Raw genomic sequence first — 15,075 nt, forward strand, 5'->3', positions numbered from 1 at the left:
TGGGCCCAGAATGTGGACCATTATGCTCAGCAAGGCAAATAAAATTTTGCATCTGCACTGGTCTGAGCATGGTTTGGTAGTAGACACGCTGAGTGAAGAGAGATGAAGGAGCAGTAGGGCTATCAGAGAGCACGGTGTTTTAAGGGCAATCCAGTGAATGCAAATGATGGGCTAAATTTATTTTTTGGGGCTGAGGTGGTCCCTTGTAGGTCACCTGACACACAAAAGTTTGCAGTTGCCATCTTCCACCTGAACATCCTCATGACAGCCTTTCCACTGCAGGGGTCCTCTGCCAGGATCTAAGACCAGCAGAGGTCATCATAGACACCGGTGGATCAATTCACCCCTGTACAGTGGATAAACACAAGGCTTATGCACCATGTAAGTCTCACTTAAGTCCTGTTCAGAAGACTTAGGCGGGTCTAAAAAGGGGGCATAGGCCTTACCTGGGGGAAGTATTGCACTCTGTGTGAACTCAGTCCCATGGGGAGAGCAGCTATTTGTGTTAATCCAAGAGTCTCCTGCATCTGCCCAAAGGCTCTGCTTGCCCCACAGTGTAGTGAACAGCTAACCCTGGGAGGAAATAAGAGCAGGGGCAGTCAAGAAGGTCAAGAAATGTTCCTATGAGACGATACCTGCCCCAGTGACCTGCTTCAATATTCTGGGCACCAGCTTGCAGCATCTGCTTCACTCCGTTTGCTGCTTCTTGTTGGATGATGAGTAGTAAAACACCACGCTCATTCAGCAGTACTTGGCTCAGTGCTGCTGGCTTGTGACCTTCATACAGGCAACTGCACAATAGAACCCTCCGCTTGGGCCAGTAAATATTCAAAGCAGGATGCGGATTTAACTAGGCACCTATCAATGTTAATGGGAGTCATACTGTATCCCCTCTAAGCCACTTTGACAATCCTCCCCATATACAGTTGTGATTTAAGGGGACAAGGGCATCTAAATTCATAATGAAGAGTGACAATTTATCTTCAGGTTTCAGAGTAACAGCCGTGTTAGTCTGTATTTCGCAGAGCTTGGCTGTAGACGATGGATCGTGTGGTGTGGTCAGGGTGAAAGCTGGAGGCATGCAGGTAGGAATAGCGGTCAGTAGGTTTCCGGTATAGGGTGGTGTTTATGTGACCATTGTTTATTAGCACTGTAGTGTCCAGGAAGTGGATCTCTTGTGTGGACTGGACCAGGCTGAGGTTGATGGTGGGATGGAAATTGTTGAAATCATGGTGGAATTCCTCAAGGGCTTCTTTTCCATGGGTCCAGATGATGAAGATGTCATCAATATAGCGCAAGTAGAGTAGGGGCTTTAGGGGATGAGAGCTGAGGAAGCGTTGTTCTAAATCAGCCATAAAAATGTTGGCATATTGTGGGGCCATGCGGGTACCCATAGCAGTGCCGCTGATCTGAAGGTATACATTGTCCTCAAATGTGAAATAGTTATGGGTAAGGACAAAGTCACAAAGTTCAGCCACCAGGTTAGCCGTGACATTATCGGGGATAGTGTTCCTGACGGCTTGTAGTCCATCTTTGTGTGGAATGTTGGTGTAGAGGGCTTCTACATCCATAGTGGCCAGGATGGTGTTATCAGGAAGATCACCGATGGATTGAAGTTTCCTCAGGAAGTCAGTGGTGTCTCGAAGGTAGCTGGGAGCGCTGGTAGCGTAGGGCCTGAGGAGGGAGTCTACATAGCCAGACAATCCTGCTGTCAGGGTGCCAATGCCTGAAATGATGGGGCGCCCAGGAGTTCCAGGTTTATGGATCTTGGGTAGTAGATAGAATATCCCAGGTCGGGGTTCCAGGGGTGTGTCTGTGTGGATTTGATCTTGTGCTTTTTCAGGAAGTTTCTTGAGCAAATGCTGTAGTTGCTTTTGGTAACTCTCAGTGGGATCATAGGGTAATGGCTTGTAGAAACTCGTGTTGGAGAGCTGCCGAGCAGCCTCTTGTTCATATTCCGACCTATTCATGATGACAACAGCACCTCCTTTGTCAGCCTTTTTGATTATGATGTCAGAGTTGTTTCTGAGGCTGTGGATGGCATTGCGTTCCGCATGGCTGAGGTTATGGGGCAAGTGATGCTGCTTTTCCACAATTTCAGCCCATGCACGTCGGCGGAAGCACTCTATATAGAAGTCCAGTCTGCTGTTTCGACCTTCAGGAGGAGTCCACCTAGAATCCTTCTTTCTGTAGTGTTGGTAGGGAGACCTCTGTGGATTAGTATGTTGTTCAGAGGTATTTTGGAAATATTCCTTGAGTCGGAGACGTCGAAAATAGGATTCTAGGTCACCACAGAACTGTATCATGTTCATGGGGGTGGAGGGGCAGAAGGAGAGGCCCCGAGATAGAACAGCTGCTTCTGCTGGGCTGAGAGTATAGTTGGATAGGTTAACAATATTGCTAGGTGGGTTGAGGGAACCATTGCTGTGGCCCCTTGTAGCATGTAGTAGTTTAGAAAGTTTAGTGTCCTTTTTCTTTTGTAGAGAAGCAAAGTGTGCGTTGTAAATGGCTTGTCTAGTTTTAGTAAAATCCAGCCACGAGGAAGTTTGTGTGGAAGGTTGGTTTTTTATGAGAGTATCCATTTTTGAGAGCTCATTCTTAATCTTTCCCTGTTTGCTGTAGAGGATGTTGATCAGGTGGTTCCGCAGTTTCTTTGAGAGCGTGTGGCACAAGCTGTCAGCATAGTCTGTGTGGTATGTAGATTGTAATGGATTTTTTACCTTCAGTCCTTTTGGTACGATGTCCATCTGTTTGCATTTGGAAAGGAAGATGATGTCTGTCTGTATCTGTGCAAGTTTTTTCATGCAGTTGATAGATTTCCACTCCATACGGCTAAATGCAGTGCCTTGCATAATGACAGGTTTCAGAGTAACAGCCGTGTTAGTCTGTATTCGCAAAAAGAAAAGGAGTACTTGTGGCACCTTAGAGACTAACCAATTTATTTGAGCATGAGCTTTCGTGAGCTACAGCTCACTTCATCAGATGTATACCGTGGAAACTGCAGCAGACTTTATATATACACAGAGAATATGAAACAATACCTCCTCCCACCCCACTGTCCTGCTGGTAATAGCTTATCTAAAGTAATCGTCAGGTTAGGCCATTTCCAGCACAAATCCAGGTTTTCTCACCCTCCACCCCCCCACACAAATTCACTCTCCTGCTGGTGATAGCCCATCCAAAGTGACAACTCTTTACACAATGTGCATGATAATGAAGTTAGGCCATTTCCTGCACAAATCCAGGTTCTCTCACTCCCTCACCCCCCTCCAAAAACCACCCCCATACACACACAGACTCACTCTCCTGCTGGTAATAGCTTGTCCAAACTGACCAAAGAAAATAACAGAACGCCACTAGCCGTCACCTTCAGCCCCCAACTAAAACCCCTCCAACGCATTATTAAGGATCTACAACCTATCCTAAAGGATGACCCAACACTCTCACAAATCTTGGGAGACAGGCCAGTCCTTGCCTACAGACAGCCCCGCAACCTGAAGCAAATACTCACCAACAACCACATACCACACAACAGAACCACTAACCCAGGAACTTATCCTTGCAACAAAGCCCGTTGCCAATTGTGCCCACATATCTATTCAGGGGACACCATCACAGGGCCTAATAACATCAGCCACACTATCAGAGGCTCGTTCACCTGCACATCCACCAATGTGATTTATGCCATCATGTGCCAGCAATGCCCCTCTGCCATGTACATTGGTCAAACTGGACAGTCTCTATGTAAAAGAATAAATGGACACAAATCAGATGTCAAGAATTATAACATTCATAAACCAGTCGGAGAACACTTCAATCTCTCTGGTCACGCAATCACAGACATGAAGGTCGCTATCTTAAAACAAAAAAACTTCAAATCCAGACTCCAGCGAGAAACTGCTGAATTGGAATTCATTTGCAAATTGGATACTATTAATTTAGGCTTAAATAGAGACTGGGAGTGGCTAAGTCATTATGCAAGGTAGCCTATTTCCTCTTGTTTTTTCCTACCCCCCCCTCCCCCCAGATGTTCTGGTTTAACTTGGATTTAAACTTGGAGAGCGGTCAGTTTGGACGAGCTATTACCAGCAGGAGAGTGAGTCTGTGTGTGTATGGGGGTGGTTTTTGGAGGGGGGTGAGGGAGTGAGAGAACCTGGATTTGTGCAGGAAATGGCCTAACTTCATTATCATGCACATTGTGTAAAGAGTTGTCACTTTGGATGGGCTATCACCAGCAGGAGAGTGAATTTGTGTGGGGGGGTGGAGGGTGAGAAAACCTGGATTTGTGCTGGAAATGGCCTAACCTGACGATTACTTTAGATAAGCTATTACCAGCAGGACAGTGGGGTGGGAGGAGGTATTGTTTCATATTCTCTGTGTATATATAAAGTCTGCTGCAGTTTCCACGGTATACATCTGATGAAGTGAGCTGTAGCTCACGAAAGCTCATGCTCAAATAAATTGGTTAGTCTCTAAGGTGCCACAAGTACTCCTTTTCAATTTATCTTCAGTTCATTCTACTACATAACTGAGTCCCATCTGCCTTCCTGCCTCCCATCTGCAAGACCAATACAATACCTAGTTTGTCTTAATGCATACTAATTCCCTAGGCAGAGAGTTAGCAAAACACATATGGGCAGTGGTGAGCTGGACCTGGTTCGCACCAGTTGCGTGAACCGGTTGTTAAATTTTGAAGCCAGTTTAGAACCGGTTGTTAAAGGGGTGGGCAACCTCCGGCCACATTCAGCCTGCGGGATCATCCTGTCCGGCCCTCCTGAACTCTCAGCTGGGGAGGCTCCTCTGAGAATCCCTTTTTAATTTTTACTCACCCGGCGGCGCTCCGGGTCTTTGGCAGCACTTCGGCGGCAGGTTCTTCACTCATTCCGGGTCTTAGGCGGCACTTCAGTGCCACCGAAGACCGGAGCAACTGAAGGAACCGGTTCTTCAGCTTTTGGCAGCTCATCACTGAATATGGGCCATTTAAGTCCCACAAAAATCCTTCATATAGAACTTGAATGGTGTCTCTGCCTTGGGCTGCCCCTCTGCACAGTGGTGAATTTCACCCCAAATTAGGAATATGTAAGGGGAAAAAGTTCCCTTTATTTAATTACATTCTTATGTTTGGTTACTCCAGTCCTCAAATCAGCCTCTGTAGAACAAGTCACATATACCCAAGACATGTTTTTCACTTGCAAACATCTTCTGGCTAATAAAAGCTTGTGGAAAATGCAATAAGCATAACAAAAATAAAACATGTTTTTTAAAAAGATCTAGAAATCAATCACATAGATCTTTATACTCATTTAATTTTTGTTTTACAAATTGCATATTTATTGCAAAATGGTTATAATGTATTGATTATACTTATTTAAAAATACAAGTTAAGGTAGAGCCTTTCAGGAACCTAACCTATTTTTTCTAAATTAGGGACAGCTTCTTATTTAAAAAGGCTTCCTTGTTCATTAAAAATGCATCATAAAAACATTAAATCAAATGTATGTCTCTTCTTTTTAGTTCCCTGTTGTGCTACGAATTACTTAATGGAGTCTTTTCCACTATTGTGCAGGTGAAAATGCCCCCTGCCCTCCCCCCCCCTTTTTCTACAATAAAATGTATTGTTTAAACCCCTTACACCATGCTAACATCAAAACACTGTACACCATATCAACATTTTCATCACAGTTTAAATTGCATCTGTAGTGAAACCTGTCTATAGAAAGTGCCATTTATAGTAAAGTATAACTAAAGTCTCAGATTGTTTTCAAACTGTTTAATAGGGTGGACCACATTTTAGGAGATTGTCCAATGGCCACCTCCCTTCCAATTTACAATTGTTCAAACCACTTCTCTTCACATACCAGAAGAATTGCTCACAGTGTATTTTCAGTTTTTGTTAATACAATGGCTGGAAATAAGGAGAGCCAGAGCAATATGACCCTTAGCTCTCTATGGATCACAAATATTCTCCACCTGATAGTATGGAAACCACTGGGTTAATATTATTGTGTCAAGTATCACCCGATGGCACTCTTACACAGGCTTTCAAGTTTTTAGAGTGCAAGCAAATGCTTAGTCTTGGGAAGACACACTGTGTTGTTGTTAGTTTTTGTGATAAGTTTTTGTGTAGAGGTTCCAGTCCTTGGAAAGGGAGCTGCATGAGCAGTAGGATTTTGTTCTCTGCCTTGGTCTTTGATTAGATACAATTCTTGAGACAGAATTGTGCCTGGAAATGGAGCACTGGTGCTGAGTCGAGATTCCTGGAAAAAAGGGTTTCCCTGAATGCTGTTAGATCACCTCTGTTCCAGGACTGGTGTATGCATGTAAATAAAACAAGTTGCATATATCCTAACTCTGCTCACTGATTTCTCCTCTGCTGGGGAGCTGACTTGCAAGACCCCGGACATCTGTTACTGCTTTGCAGAGGGGTGACACTGGTGTCAGAATGGGAGATTTATGTTGAAAGCAAAAGGAGCAACAGTATGTTAAGGGTATATTATAATCCATTTTACTGAATTTATAGGGGCAAATCTCAGCCTTCATCTCCATTGGCACCGAGTACCACCTTATGGTACAACTAGTAGTTTTCCCTTATGAAGGGAATGAGACTACACAGGAGGAAGAGGGGACATGCATAAATGCCCATACTCCCTCTGGTGCACAGTCCCTGCTCCCAGAGGTGGGTGAGGTAAGGTAGATGGAGCCCGCAGGTGCAGTGCTATATGGATTATTATTTTTATAATGATAATCCCTAAAGGCCCCAGCCTAGATTGGGTTCTCATTGTGTTTGGTAGTGGTGTACATACACATAATGAGAGACCTGTCCAAAGAGCTTACAGTTTAAAGCAAGTCACTTCAGCTGGGCTTTGTGTGGGTACAGAGAATGTAGGACTGGGACCATAATAGATGAGAGACTGGGAGAAATGAAGTATTATCCTGATTTTATAGTTCAGGAACTGAGGCATATCAAGATTTAGTGGCTTTCCCAGGAAGTCTGTGGCAGAACCTAAACCTAGAAGAACTCTAGAATCCTAGTCCAGTGCTTTAACCACACAATCATTGTGTCCATGTTCTATCCCTATCCCACGGTGCTGGGTTTTATAATTTATAAGGTTCCATTTCAGAGTTGATCCCTATTAACATATAACATTTTCCCTTTCTGTCAGTTTAATACATTGACTGCCATTGTTTTGACAGCAAAATAGGTAGTTTTAAAGTCACTGTCTTGGCACAGCTCGTTACCCAGTCCTGTTTAAGGATGTTGTGGACTACCTGTAGCTAAAGCCATTAGTACCGCCAAATGCATGAAGTTAGTAACTGGCTCTTTCTGTAGCGACTCGCCTCCTTCAGCCCAGCAACTCACCTGAACCACATGACTCCAGACTATGGGCAAAGTCCTGCCTTTACCTGCATGAGTGAGCTAATGGGAAAGAGGGTGTAGAGATGGCTGACTTCCAGAGGAAGGGAGTGGAAGGTGGAGTCAGGACAATCTACTTTTCAGTTGCTGTTGTTAGCGGTCACTAGATATTCCTTTATAAAAGGCCTGATTGTCTTCAAAAGGAGCAAAATCTGAGTAATTATTTCCAATGGGAGAAGGAGAGGTAGAGGCAACCTGCTCTGGGAATATGTAATTCACATGCTGCAAATAATATGACTATTACATATGTATCTAAGAAGCTGGAAACCAGAGCCTTTGGTTCCAAAACTAGATGCTTGTACCATTTGAGCCAAAGGAGCGCTCTGAAAGTTGACAGACTGAACTCTTCTGTTTATCTACCAAAAAATTATAACATAGCAGCAGCACTGCAAGCTTCCCCAAACTGTCCTGCCAGTTTGCATCAGCTGGGGACTGGTCTTGTGCGGTGGGTATGCCTCCGCTCCAAGTGGACTGAAATACTCCTGTATCATTTGTGATAAACCATCAAATGGATGCAACGTCTCAGTTAAGTTTCTGGGATGCAGTTTCCCAGCTTGTTTCTTCTGTCACCAATCTTAAAACATGAATAAAGGGAAGGTAGGCAGAAAAGAATTGAAGGAAGGGGACTGGGAGGAATAAAAACACCCCTAATGTCCTTCCAGACTTGTGCAATCTACCTCCAGCTTCTGGCAGAAACTCAGCAAATCAGAAGAATCTAAATCAGTGGTTCTCAACTCTGGTCCACCACTTGTTCAGAGAAAGCCCCTGGCGGGCCACGCTGGTTTGTTTACCAGCCACGTCTGCAGGTTTGGCCGATTGAGGCTCCCACTGGCCGCGGTTCGCTGCTCCAGGCCAATGGGGGCTGTGGGAAGGGCGGCCAGCATGTCCCTCGGCCCACGCTGCTTTCTGCAGCCCCTATTGGCCTGAAGCAGTGAACTGTGGCCAGTGGGAGCTACGATTGGCCGAACCTGCGGATGCAGCAGGTAAACAAACCGGCCCGGCGCACCAGAGGCTTTCTCTGAACAAGCGGTGGACCAGAGTTGAGAACCACTGGTCTAAATGAAACCGCAAAGGGTCAGACAAACTCAGAGGGACGGATTCAGACACCTTAATTTTGTATTGTACAATACTCTTCAAATGGTTCCAGTCTATTAGTCAATGGAACTACTTGAACTATTTGTGGGCAACGATGCTACCAATCCCAATGTGAGTAAATATATCAGAATCTGCCCCCTAGAGATTTTTAATATGTACCATCAAAGATTCACCTAGCATTTTTTAAATTTCAGTTCAGTTTTTTCTATGTGACTTTTGCTCCCATGAAACAGACAGACCTAGGGACTGAAATCTTCCATCCCCAGAATGAGCACTGTATTAGAAGCAGCAAGGCAAGGTTCCCCACAGAGGAGCTTCAACCCTGACCTGCTGGGACAACCTCTAGAGAGGAGAGGGGAGTTCAGACTTCATAGCCTTTCATTCAGTGGCCTCTCCTGTAATAATGCAGTTTTGTAATACCACACACTGCACTGATTATTCCAGTGCATTAACCACAGTGACGCCTAGATGATGTCATTGTTCAAATCACAGTGCCATTAAAATGTAATAATTTTAATCTTATTACCTTGCTTCGCTTCAGTTAGACAGCATATATTTTTTTCTAGTGTATCTCCTACTTTACCTTGCATTTGTAGCCTTCTCTATACGTTGTTGCCTAATAAATAAAGTGAACGTGGAATACAGTGCACTTTCTTGATGTGATGCCCCTTCCACCTCACCAAAACAAATTCACTGTAGATCAGTCGTTTTCAACTCTGGTCCACCACTTGTTCAGGGAAAGCCCCTGGCGGGCTGAGCTGGTTTGTTTACTGGCCGCGTCTGCAGTTTCGGCCGATCGTGGCTCCCAGTGGCCGCGGTTCGCTGCTTGAGGCCAATGGGGGCTGCAGAAAGCAGCGCGGGCTGAGGGATGTGCCCAGCACTTCGTTTATAGCTAGTGATTTACATCTGGATCACTGTACTCATTTTGCTGTAAAAACTGATTTATCCAGTGAAGGGCTTGATGTTCTACTGAGTGCAAACTGAACTGAAATAGAGGTTGTTGAATGTTGTTGTCCGCTGTGTTAGACAGAATATCCTGCATTCTGTCATTTTTATGGCTCTGAATAATGGTCAAGTAACACTGAGTAGCTACTGTCCCCACAGGACCCTCATGACAATGAGAGCTGCATAGAGTAAAACCATGCATCAATAAAGCAACGGCTGTGGAAGAGAGTGGCCGGTGGAAGCTGGTCCCAAACCAACAAAAATTGTCTTTCCCCATGCCTGGAGTTTTGGCCCAAGGTTTTGTTCTAAAATGTATAGCTCACAGGCTGTAATTGACACAAACAACAGACAGTTTATTTGAAGAAATAGAAAACAAAAGAAAAGAGAGTCAGGTAACTCAGTCCTTTAGGTCCAGATCATCAAAGTTATTTAGACATCTAAATGGAAGTTGGGCACCTAACTACTATGCGGTTCTCAGCCTCAGCCAATGACTGTTGAACTCTAACTCGTAAGGGGCTCTTTTAGTTTCTGATGACCAACAAACTGCTATAGCATGGACTGGTTTCCCTTTGAGTTTCTGCTTCATTCTGAGCCAGCTTAATTCCTCTCCCTTTTATAGCAGGGGGAGATATTTGAAACACTGTTCACCTTTTACACTGTTTAAATCTGAGTATGAGATAAAATTGATGCACAGAGCATGCATTACACATATACATAGGGAAATGTAAGCAGCACCTTACACTTCCTTGCCTAAACTGCCAGTGATTTAGTAATGAAGTTAGTTTTGCATAGCAATGGAGACAGACCACCGGAGATGCTCACAAAAACAGGCACATTTTCAAGTACTGAAGGAAAAAATTAATAGCTAGGTACATCCTGTGTCATTTCTGTACTGTAAAGTTAGCATCATGAGTATGCAAATACGGTGAAGCTGCCAACAACTTCATCAGGGTTACTGCTGCCATAAATCAGATTCTGATCTCTGTTATGCCAGTGCAAATTGTGCATAAATCCAGTGACGTTAGGGAAGATATGCTGGATTTGCACTGCCAGAATGGAGATCAGTACCTGGCCCCACATGTCAAATTGCATTCATAAAATCAGCATATGCTGAATGTCCCTGCTCTGTATTCAGTATGCCTCCTTCCCAACAGATATTCAGAGAGGAAGTCAACAATTGGCCTTATGCGTGAAATGAATCTTGCATCCATAAATTGTGACATGGGCATGAAATGGGGGGTGGAGGGTGGGCAGGCAGAGTGCAGGAAGTGAGTAGGTGAGCCTGCACTCTGATCACTTAGGCCAGTGGTTCTCAACCTATTTGTCATCGTGGGCTGCATATGCGGCCCACAATGTGTCACCTGGACCACAGGTTGAGAACCACAGTGTCCCCCCACAAACCCTGATGCCCAGTGCCCTCCGCCCAGAGACCCCTCCACAGAGTGGGGCCAGGAGCAGAGCACCAGGCACGGGGCTGGTGGCAGGGACCCGGAGCCCGCCGCAACCCCAGAGCCCACCACAATCCCGGAGCCTGCCTTGCAGGGCCATGCAGCAGCTGGCAGCCCAGAGCTCGCTGCACGCCAGGACAGTTGGGACCGGGCCCTGCAGCCTTTAGCATACAGCTGAGCTGGGCCACAGCTATGTGCTAATTGGGCTCTATGCAGCCTGTGGACCGTGGGTTGAGAACCAATGACTTAGGCTATGTCTACATTACCACTTATGTTGCTCAGGGGTGTGAATATTCCACCCCCCGAGCGACATAAGTTACACCAAATAAGCACTACTGTGCATAGCACTATTTCAATGGGAGCGCTTCTTGTGGAGGTGGGTGTTTTCATGCCGACAGGTGAACTCTCACCTGTTGGCATAGAGTCTCCTCACCACATGCACTGCAGGAGTTGCAGCACCGTACATAACAATGGCCATACTGGGTCAGACCAAAGGTCCATCTAACCCAGTATCCTGTCTTCCAACAGTGGCCAATGCCAGGTGCCTCAGAGGAAATGAACAGAGCAGGTAATCATCAAGTGTCACTCATTCCCAGCATCTGGCAAACAGAGGCTAGGGATAGCATCCCTGCCCATCCTGGCCAATAGCCATTGAGGGACCTAACCTCCATGAATTTATGTAGTTCTTTTTTGAACCCTGTTATAGTCTTGGTCTTCACAATATCCTCTGGCAAAGAGTTCCACAGGTTAACTGTGCGTTGTGTGAAGAAATACTACTTCCAAATACTTACAAACTTTGTTTTAAACCTGCTGCCTATTAATGTCATTTGGTGACCCCTATTTCTTGTGTTATGAGAAGGAATAAATAACATTGCCTTAGTTACTTTCTCCACGCCGGTCATAATTTTATATCCCCCCTTAGTCGTCTCTTTTCAAAGATGAAAAGTCCCAATCTTATTAATCTTTCCTCATACAAAAGCTGTTCCATACCCCTAATAATTTTTATTGCCCTTTTCTGAACCTTTTCCAATTCCAATATCTCTTTTCTGAGATAGAGCAACCACATCTGCATGCACTATTCAAGAGATGGGCATACCATGGATTTATATAAAGGCAATATATTTTCCGTCTTCTTATCTATCCCTTTCTTAATGATTCCCAACATTCTGTTCACATTTTTGACTGCCGCTGCACACTGGATGGATGTTTTCAGAGAACTATCCACAATGACGCCAAGAGCTCTCTCTTGTGTAGTAACAGCTAATTTAGACCCCATCATTTTGTGTGTATAGTCAGGGTTATGTTTTCCAATCTGCATTACTTTGCATTTATCAACACTGAATTTCAGCTGCAAATTTGTTTCCCAGTCACTCAATTTAGTGAGATCCTTTTGTAGCTCTTCATAGTCTGCTTGGGATTCAACTATCTTGAGTAGTTTTGTATCATTTGCAAATTTTGCCACCCCACTGTTTGCCCCTTTTTCCAGATAATTCATGAATATGTTGAATTGGACTGGTCCCAGTATAGCCCCCTTGGGGACACCACTATTTACTCCCTCTCCAGTCTGAAAACTGACCATTTATTCCTACCCTTTGTTTCCTATCTTTTAACCAGTTACCATTCCATGAGAGGGCCTTCCCTCTTATCCCATGACAGCTTACTTTGCTTAAGAGTCAGTGTAGACATGGCCTTAGAGACTAATTAGTGCCCAGGAGAAGCTGATTGGGGTAATAACCTGATCAAGCTAGTGTGCTGGGTGGGGTAAAAACTTAATTGGCCCCATCAGCTAGGGCTGATAAAAGAGGCAACAGGAAGAAAGTGTGGGGTGGAGAAGAAGGGAAGGGAAGGGAACAAGGCTAGCTGGGTCTAGTCATACAGGGGGTCTCAGAGTAGGGAGACTTCTGCTCCCCCCCAGGTCCTGCTGAAAGGGCGTAAAGCTTGGTAAATATTGTAAATAGGTGGGAGTATGGGGGACTGTGGCTATATTGGTGAGGGGGAATCAAAATAAAGTTTCACTGAGAGTACACCTGGTGGAGTGTGTGTGGTTTCTCCAGGGAAGAGGACAGGGCGGAAACAGGCCCCTGCAATAGGGTGGAATCGATTTCAGAGTTGTGGGGAGCAATGGATGCTTATTTATACTGTGGCAATGACCAAAGGCCCCAAGTGCTGGACACTGTAGAAATATATAGAAGGACAAGGAGCTTACTCTGCCAAGATTTTGATTACCCTGTTCCTGTTCCTCCTTGAAGGACTGTAAAATGTAGCAAATGATATTTGACAGATCCTATGTCTCATAAATAGTACATGTTTCTCTAAGAACCTAAATTTCATTTGCACTAAGGCTAACACCTCTCTGATGGTGTAAAGAGGATTTCAGTTGGGTGAACATATAATTCACTCCCCACTTCAAAGCCCCTTACTCTGCCAGAGTCATGGGGCCTTAGAGTACATAGGAATTAAGTAAAATTTAAGGCTAAAATTTTCAGAGCAGCCTAAGGGATTTAGGTTCCCAAATTCCATTGTTTTTAGTTAAATCCCCCAACCCCCCCAAAAATAAGGATGGGGTGAAAACAAAAAAAGAACAACAACAAAAGAAAAAAGAAGAGTAAAGGAAGGAAGTGGGGCAGGGAGAGGAAAGGAGAAGGACATTTCAGTTTCTATCCACTAGGAATTAATCAAAGATTTCTAAGTCAGATCAAACGTTTTAAAATTTTTTGGCGCTCCCTCTTCTTTGAAATATTACCTACTCTTTAGCTGCCAGATCAGCCACGTTGCTGTGCCACGCTTCTATCGCTGGAGGCAGTCTTTTACGTTCAATGGGAGCCGGAGTAGGTGCTAGCTCCCTAGACCCCTTTGAAAATTCCAGCCTAAATGTCAGAATAACTTCAGTGATGCAGAGTGAGGCTCCATTGATGTGACTAATGCAGATATTCAAATGAGATATTTAACTTTCATGGAAGTGGCTAGCTTGGTCTATCTGAGCATGATTACTGGCAGTACGCTAAAGCGGGAGCCAGTGGGATTCATGAGAAATGTATTTTAGTGATGGTGTGTTGTGTTGCAGAAAATCAGAGTGAACATAAAAAAATCACCACAACAGGGGTTCTGCCTTGTTCAAAGGGCATATCATTATGTTGGAAGAGTGGTTATTTCCCAAGTGATTGTAAGTTCCCCTACCATAATTTTCCTATCATTCTGCTGACAGGCTGCTGAGCAAGAAGACCCCAATCCCCTTGATGCAGGATAATCAAATGGCATGATAAGAAGGTTCCCTGTACAGCAATTTGATGCTTTCCAAGTGTTTTTCGGTCACCTTGAGCAATCTTCCCATTCATGCCTCAGTTCTTCCCTGTTTCACTTTAGTACTCTGTGCAATAACGGATTGTGGAATTCAGTTTCACACTACGTGCTTCTTTGCAGCACCCCACCTCAGAAAGAAATCTTTAGAGATGTTTTGTACTCATGCTTCAGCCTCTTGTACAGTAATTTTGGCCTTTTTCGATGTGGGGTGCAAGAACTTAGACTATGCCAGCTGAGACATGTATAAATACAGAACGCAGAGGCAGCAGCTTTCACTTGTTCAGAGACAAGTCATGGCGACTGTTACTACATTGTAGGAGCTTTGGTTTATGATATCAATTAAATTCTGCCCAGTTGTTTGAAATCATACTTATTATTTTATGATCAAACACATTTACCATGCACCCAAAAATGCAAGAAAAAACTCATCTCTGTAAGATACGAGATCTACAAAAAGAGCCAAGTTACTCTGTGGTTAGCTATTTAAATAGCCATATGTACCCTAGAACCCCCCAGGAGGGACAATTGAGCCCCAAATCGGTCCTGTTTAAGTTGGCTATTGTAATGATTTCACCTTTATTTTTATTGAACTAGTTTCATTTTTCCCTACAGTATTTACAACCTATCTTATTAATTTGGCTTTTTTTTCCTGTTGTTCCTATTAAATGGTTTTGATTACATCACTTCTTTTCTTTTATTTGTAGAAAAGTAATTGGGTCAAGATTTAAGCTATCCATACAAATTGCAAATTTTATACACACTAAAGTTGGACAACTGATGAAGACAGGTAACAGGAATGTTGTTGAAAGAGTTGTTTACTGACGACTTCTTAGAGTCCAGCACTCTAACTAATTTAATCAAAGAAATATGCTT

Source organism: Eretmochelys imbricata, chromosome 9 (genome assembly GCF_965152235.1).
Source record: "Eretmochelys imbricata isolate rEreImb1 chromosome 9, rEreImb1.hap1, whole genome shotgun sequence".
Taxonomy (NCBI): domain Eukaryota; kingdom Metazoa; phylum Chordata; order Testudines; family Cheloniidae; genus Eretmochelys; species Eretmochelys imbricata.